Genomic DNA, 8,443 nt, shown 5'->3' with positions numbered 1-8,443 from the left:
TCATGTGGAATCAAAAGGATTTGACACCTACAGTTGAAATGGTTCAGTATCAAAGCAGAGGGGAAAATGTGATGTTGATCTTGACAGGCAGCTAGATCAGTCCCACATACAGTGAGAAACAACTCACATAAACTGGGGTTTCTAAAAGGCCTCCTCCAGACTAAAGGAAGGAGGAGACCAGAGGGTGAAGCTCCCTCTTCCACAGCAGAGTGGGCAGTGGTTGCAAGTTTCTCCTCTTTACAGCCCTTACGCGTGGCCAGGAGAGGAGTAGGACTTAGAATTCTTGATCTCTATCTCGTCCAAAGCTGTCCTAAGAAGCAAGGACAGCCTAGAGCCACCTCTGCCTTAGCTGCAACTGCATAATATCCCATCTTATGGATGCAGCATAATTTAATAATTCCCCTATTTTGGGCAGTTGGGTTTAAAAAAATTATATGCAAACATTATGCCAGAGAAATTAATATCTAAGTGTGTAATTGTAGGCACTGGTATAAGCCAGCTCAGGAAGCTTCTATAGGGAAGCTTAAACCTTCCAAATTATGCTCTGCATGTAGTGGCCTATTCCAAAGGCCTCCCTGGGCAGAGGGCTGTGGAGTCAGAGAATGCTGGGAATATCTCCCATAGGACCGGATAACTATTCTTGATTCACAGGCTCCTAATAACTTTTGTGGGCTCAGAGGACAGGCGATCCATCACATGTGACAGGATGCCAGTAAACCATGAGTAAAATGCCTCTAAGTGCTGTAGGGAGGAAGGTAAACTGATTGGGCTAAGCATTTATTGTCCACTGAAGTATTCTAGGGTAGCGTGGCATCCTTCCTGCCCGCTCTGGGCAGTGTGTGGCGAGAGGCCACAGAGCCGAGTGAGGATGAACACTTTCATGGCAGAGCAAAATCTTTGGAGATGGTCTTTGGGGGACAACAAGTCCACCGTCTCCCCAGATTGACAGCATTCTGATTAAAGGCAACTTTCCTTTCTACCAAATTCTGCAAGTATTGATTTTTTTCAAGCAGCGAGCAGCCCGACCTGATTTGGTAACATTTTCATTGCCCTAAAAATCCTATGTGCTCCACCTATATTCATCCCTCCCCTCTCTCTAAGTATTTTTGTTACTTTCATTATATAGATGGCTTTGAAAACTACTGCAAGCAGCTATCCACGGGAGGAAAGAGAAAGATAAGATAGAGATGCACAGTGGGGCTGGCTCTTTCACCTACAGACCTTAGAAGGGTGTTGTCTTTGTTAGTGAAGTAGTGGGCTGGACGCTGGTTCCATCTGCTTGACCCTTCAGAGAATTCTGTGCGAGGACGCAGATGTGGACAGGTGCGGGTTGGCATAGGTAACCACTTTTCACTTCGTTATTACACAGTTTCTTCTTTGGTCTTGCTTGCTTTTATTTTTTAATCCTATAGAAGCTCCTATTTGAATTTTGCATAAAATTTAAATTTTGCATAAAATTAAAACCTCTAAGTCATAAGTACTGTGAACATAGAGTCCTAATTTCAAGGATTCTGCCCTGTACTCCCCCCCAAGTACATTGCACTTATTAGATCTTGTACCCTGACTAGTGGTTTGGAAAATGTGGGCAGCCTATGTGTAAAGGCATGGTACCCAGAATGCCTAAGTACATTGGCTCTAAAGCTTACGAGTACTATAACCTTGGGCAAAGTATTTAACTTCTCTGTGCCTTGATTTCTTCATCTGTAAGATCAGGCCAATAATAGTGCCAACCCCATAGAGTTGTGAAGAATTTAGAACAGCAGCTGACACATAGAAGTCGTCTCCTAGTTATTATTATTGCTATTATTTAAGCCCTTCTAGGGAGAGTACCAGTGATATGCAGATACATTTAACAACTGGCTGTCTGGACAAAAAACTCTGGTTTGTAGAATTTGGCAATTTCTGTGGTATAAATACTCCTACTATGGCCAATTTCAAGCTGTGAATGTGATGTCATTGAATGCAGAGTTGGAGAGAGATGAGCTGTAGCACACTATTATATAGTATGGTCACCATACAGATACAATAGACACAACCCCAAGAGCATGGATAATAGTAAAATGGATTAAAATAATTTAAAAAATGATATGTTTTGAGTATTACCTTTTAAAAAATATCATTTATTTCTACCTAAGTTAATACAATTTAATATTTAATAATTGACTCAGAAAATGCCTGAAAATTTAACAGTTTGCTCTTGTGAGCTAGCATGAGCCTGCCCCAGCTCTGCACTGTTTCTTACTTTCATCAACTTAGACATTTGCTGATGTTTCAGCTGACTTGCTATGTAACACAGTACCTCAAAACTTATTGGCTTAAAACAAAGCTGATTTCCTGTTTTCCAGTCCTGTGAGTTGACTGGGCTCAGCTGAACAGTTCTTCTGTTCCACATGGTGTAGCCAAGATCACTCACGGTTGCATTCAGCCCAAGTTCATCTTGAAATGGAACATCCACAATGGCTTCTCATCTACCAGTGCGTCTCTCCGTGTGGCCTCTGGGCCTTCAGGAGTCTAGCCTGATCTTCTTTACCTGGTACTGGCTCTCAAGAAAGGAATGTTCCAATAGGACAAGCCTGAATGTGTCAGTGTTTAACAAGCCTGTTTGTATCACCATGCCTGCTAATGTCCCATTGGCTAAAGGAGGTCACATGGTCAAGTCTAGACTCAATGTAGATGGGAATTACATATGTGCAGGAATCCTGAGAGATGTATTTTGTCATAGGCTACTAATATAATGGTTGACCACGGATGACATCAGGAAATCCCAGGGCACATTCGGAGGGAGTACACATAGGAATGAAGCTTCCTTTGAGGGGAGTTGAGAGTGTTGTCCTACCGTACATGTGTGGGGTGTGCACGCGTGCGTGTGTGTGTGCGTGTGTGTAGGATGTATGGGGAATTGCAAATGGAGGAGGGGGAGTAGACAAGCACCACATATAACTCAGTGGTTCTCAACCAGCGGTGAGTTTGCCCCCAGAACCCCAGAGGACATTTGGCCACATCTGCAGACGTTCTTGGTTGTCATAACTGGTGAGGTTGTCATTTGCTGCCAATCACCCTTTGCACAGGGAAGCCCCTCACCAACAAATAACTGTCTAACCCAAAGTGTCAGCAGTGCCGAGGCTAAGAAACCCTGTGTGTAACCTCACAGCACCAATTTGGCTGTTTAGTATGTGCTCTCTCTTCCCAACACGTTTTCCCTACTGCCTCTGACAGCACGTGCAAGATATAAAATTCTTTCCCAGCTCTCCAAATGCATGTTTAGCCTACTTGGATTGGCTTCAAACAAATGTGACAGATGTAGCCTTTCTGGATCCAGTGCCTTGCCAGACAAGCATATGCATGTTTGCACATCACGTCTGCAAAATTCCGCGGCTGAAAGAGGTCACACCTCCAACTTCCAGGAAAATATCTCAGATGACTTTTCCCCCAAGTCTTCTGGCTCTCAGAAGCTCTTGATACCTCTCTTTGCTCGCTTCTCCAGGGAAGCTATTCTGTTCTATTCCTCATTATGCCAAGGTTACATTTTGCCTTATCTGAGCAAAAGAATCCTCACTCATTAGTTCAGTAAATGTCAATGGAATGCATATTGCTGGCCAGGGCTGTCCTGGGTGCTGGGGTGCAGCAGGGAATGAGACACAGCTGCCTTTGCATGGAGCTTGCCGTTCTAGTTGGGGAGACAGACAACAACTAAGGGAATAAATAAATGATATCATGTTAGGTAATGAAAAGTGAAGACAATTTTAAGCAGGGTAAAGGGATGAGAACAATGGGGGTGGGGTGATACTTTGATTAAGGGGTTTAGGGAAGGCACTGTTGAGGGGTGCTCTCTGATCAGGGAACTGGACGCTGAGCGGGAGGGAGACACAATGACAGGTTCCCCACAGTGTACTCATTGCACAGTGTGGGAGCTTAGTATTTGGTTCCCAGGGCTGCTGTCACCAAGTATCACAAATTGGGTGGCTTAAAACAACCCAGATGTATCCTCTATGTCTCCAGAGGCCAGAGGTCTGCAATCAAGGTACTGGCAGAGTTGATTCCCTCTGGAGGCTCTACGGAGCATCTGTTCCCTGCCTCTCTCCTAACTCCTGGGGGTGGCTGGCAATCCTTGGTGTCCCTCGCTTTGTAAACGCATTACTCCAATCTCTGCTCTTGTCTTCACATGGCCTTCTCCCCTGTGTGTGTCTGTGTCTGTATTCTCTTTTTATAAGGAAACCAAGTCATTGCTAATCCAGTAGTTTAGCTCACCCTAATCTAGTCTAACCTCATTTTAACTTAATTACATCTGCAAAGACTCTATTGTCAAATAAGGTCATGGTCACAGGTACTGGGGGTTAGGACATTAATATATCTTTTGGGGGAATACAATTCAACCCATACCGTGATTGTTTTGGGTTATCACAATGACTAGGGGCACAACTGGCCTTTAGAACAGGGGGCAGGGATGCTAGGTAGGCCTCTGTAGTGTATAAACTGGTCCCAAACCCTTTTGAATGTTACCAAGATATTCCTGTAAATGAAAACCCTGTTTGTAATAGCTAAACTAGAACTGAATTCTGTTTTACATATATATAAACATAAAGGATATTTACAGGGATTTTACATTCACTAAATTTTCCTAGAATGCAACTACCGTACTCATTGAGGCAGGATTGTACTTATTTTCTTTCTTCTTTTTTAAAAATTGAAATATATTTGACATAAAATTGTGTAAATTTAAGGTGTATGTACTTGTTCTTTCTAATGTATGTGTGGATGTATTCTTATTTCCTCTTCTTTATTACATGAAAAATGGCATTATATGTACTTATACTATTTTGCACTTTCTCTTTTTCACTTATCAAGGTATCCTGGATATCACTCCATATGGTTTTGTAGAGATCTTTCTTATTCTTTGTTTACAGCTGCATATTATCCTAATGTGTGAATGTATTATAGTTTATTCAATCTATCTTCTATGTATGGGCACTTAGGTTCTTTCCAATAGGTTGCAGTTACAAATAGCACAATAAATAACCTTGTATCTAAGTTTTTGTACAATTTTTTTTGCACCGTTACAGGTTTATCTTCAGGTTGAATTACTAAAATTGACATTGTCAGATTAAAGGGTAAATGCATACGTTGTTTCTATTGTAATAAATTCCCTCCCTAGGGATACTAATTCTTGCCAGTCTGATAGGTGAGAAATAGTATCTGAGTATGGTTTTAAGTTGCATTTCTCTTATTATGAGAAAAGTTGAATATCTTTTAATATGTTTTTGGGTAATTTAATATATTTTTTGGTGAGTTATCTGTGTATTTTGTCCACTTTCTGTTGGGTTTTTGGTCTTTTTTCCCCTCAGATTTTACAAGTTTTTTATTTACATGGGGATATTAGTCTTTTATCTGTGATATACCTTGAAACTATTTTCTCCCACTTTACCTTTTGACTTTGTAACTTTTTTGTTAAGCAAACATTTTATTTTTACAAAGTTCAATTTATCTTTTTATTAATTATCTATGAACTTTGATGCCCTTTGTTACATTCAGAACTTTCCTGAGTTGTCCACCATTTTAGATAATCCTGTAACCAATGCCAATCCTGTAACCTATGTGGCTGGTGATGTTTGAGTTACAAATATAGTATGTGGGTATCTGTCTGCACCTGTAGTTCCTCACTCATCAAGACTTTATGTGTAACTGCAAGCAGCAGACTATTTCATTCCACCTGCTAATGTAGTTGTGTCTGAACATTTATATGTTAAAATACATATTATAGTATAAATCAATTTTCTTTTATTTCTCATTTATATGATAATTAGGCGCTATATTGATTTTATTGGAACTGCAATTTATAACTTATGATTTTCATTTTGGAATAGCAAATATTTGTTGTTTTAAAAAATAAATTTATTTATTTAATTTATTTAATTTTGGCTGCACTGGGTCTTCATTTCGGTGTGCAGGCTTTCTCTAGTTGCAGCAAGCAGGGGCTGCTTTTCGTTGCGATGTGTGGTCTTCACATTGCGGTGGCTTCTCTTGTTGTGGAGCACGGGCTCTAGGCACGCAGGCTTCAGTAGTTGTGGCTCGTGGGCTGGCTCGCGGGCTCAGTAGTTGTGGCTCGTGGGCTCTAGAGCACAGGCTTTGTAGCTGTGGCACACGGGCTTAGTTGCTCCGCAATATGTGGGATCTTCCCAGACCAGGGATCGAACCCGTGTCCCCTGCATTGGCAGGCAGATTCTTAACCACTGCGCCACCAGGGAAGCCCCAAATATTTGTCTTAAAAAGTGTGCATTTTGGACTTCCATGATGGTGCAGTGGTGAAGCAGGGAGCAGGGAGACCACTTAGAAGTCTACTGCAAAAGTTCAGTCACTAAGGAATAGTTGGGATGGGGGTAGCATAGTGGAGATGTTGCAAAGTGGTTGGATTGGGGATATATTTTGAAGTTGGAGAGGCCAGGATTTGCTCATGAAGTTTCTTCCGTCTTGTGTGAAGAGCCTCCACCTGAAGGAGCTTATACTCTAGAGGAGACAGCTACACACACACACACACACACACACACACACACACACACACACACACACGTAATTATAAAACAGAGAGCTAAGTGCAATGATGGTGATTTGTGTAAGGTGTTCTAGGAGTATAGAGGAAGCGTGTGGAGCATTGACCTAGGATGGGGAGTCAGGGAAAGTTTCTAGAATGAATCATAATTCATCCATTCCACAAATATTTCTTGAGCACACATTATGTATCAGGCACAGATGTAAGCACTGGGGATACAAAAGTGAACAAAACAAAGTCTCCATCCTTGTGGAGCTCACATGCTAGAGGTCACAAGTCTGAGACCCTCTTCTTTTTTGGTGGAAGCAATCAGTTCTTGTTGTATACGTAACATGACTCATTGGTGTTATTCAACTGTAGTCACAGGATTCTGGAAGGCCATTCCCTCGAGGCACCTGAATGTTTTCAGAGGGAAAGAAAAGGAAGAGGAGGGGAGAGTTTTGGCTGGAGTGGGAGGGAGGGAGGGCAGGTAGGGCTGGATTGACACCTTTCGAGTCAGACCCTAAATCTAAAAAGATGAAGGTACCTACTCCCGTTTGTAATTCAAAATCAGAAACAACAGATTATCTGATTGGGAGATTCTATTGATAGATAAATTCACTGAGGCCCTGCTTTGCTGGTGTCCTAAACCTGTTCATTGTTTATCAGTGGCTGGTGAAGAGGACTGGCCATCTGGGTTGTGGATAGGCTGAGAGCCAGAGCCTGTCCGTACATGGAAACCGGAATTTGATTGGGAACTCAGCTGGAGGTGCTGGGGATCTGATTCTTCTCCAACGCTATGCAGAGCTCAAGGGAAATGACCCTGTAGCCTAACTAAGATTTCTATGGGTGAAAAGCAGTATGACAATATGCAGTAAGTGGGCAGATCCAGGTTTTGTTGGGCCTGAAGTTTATACAATTTGAGGGGCCCTCTTGAAGAAAAAAGAGTAAAATTATGAATACAAAACTAAGCGAAAGCCTTGGAAGAGCCGTGTGTGGGGTCCAGTAGCCTAATGTTGATTAGCTTTACAATCAGGTGATCTCCAGGAGTAATAGTCATAAGGATGTTTGTATCCTTTCATCTCAGAATCCCACTCCTAGAAATCTGTTCCATAGAATTACTGAGAGGCAGTGTGGCACAGTAGTTAAGGGCAAGATAAAATGCAAGGTCCTTTCAGCAAACTACAAAGTCTTGTCTGATTCTTCCTTTCTCTCTCTGAACTTCTGCCCAACTCCCTCTCCACTCGGCCACACTGGTCTTCGTGCTGTACCGCCTCTGTTCCAGGCACCATTCCACTTCTGGGCCTTTGCTGGTCCTTCTACCTGAACTGCTGTTCCCCCAGATATCCACATTGTTTGTTCTTTCACCTCCTTAAGACCTTTACTCAAATATCTCCTGAGGTGAGGTCACAGTGAGGCCTTTCCTGACCAACCCAAATCTCTTTCTCTTTATTTTTTTTCCCTAGCATTTATCAACAGTTTTCTACTGAACTTCTTACTTTTACCCTTTTCAACTGTCTTTCTACATCCTGTAGGATGTAACCTCTAAGAGGACAGAATTATTTGTCAATTTGGTTTACAGCCGGATCCTCAATGCCTACAAGAGTACCCGGTACAATAACAAGCTCCTGTGGTCTGACTGTTGGTGTTTTTCCCAAATTCTCCCCAAAGTGCTGAAATCCTACTGCCCAATGTGATGGTATTAGGAGGTGGGGCCTTTTGTAGGCTCCGCCCTCATGATGAGGTTAACACACTTATGAAAGAGACCTGGGAGAGCTCTCTTGCCCCTTCCACCAATGTGAGGATGTGATGGAGAAGTCTGCAACATGAAGAGGGCCTTCTCCAGAACCTGGCCCTGCTGGCACCCTGGTCTTGGACTTCCAGCCTCCAGAATTGTGAGAAATAAATTTCTGTTGCTTA

Source organism: Neophocaena asiaeorientalis, unplaced genomic scaffold, assembly GCF_003031525.2.
Source record: "Neophocaena asiaeorientalis asiaeorientalis breed wild unplaced genomic scaffold, Neophocaena_asiaeorientalis_V1.1 scaffold177, whole genome shotgun sequence".
Taxonomy (NCBI): Eukaryota; Metazoa; Chordata; class Mammalia; order Artiodactyla; family Phocoenidae; genus Neophocaena; species Neophocaena asiaeorientalis.
This window is presented reverse-complemented; position numbering follows the sequence as displayed.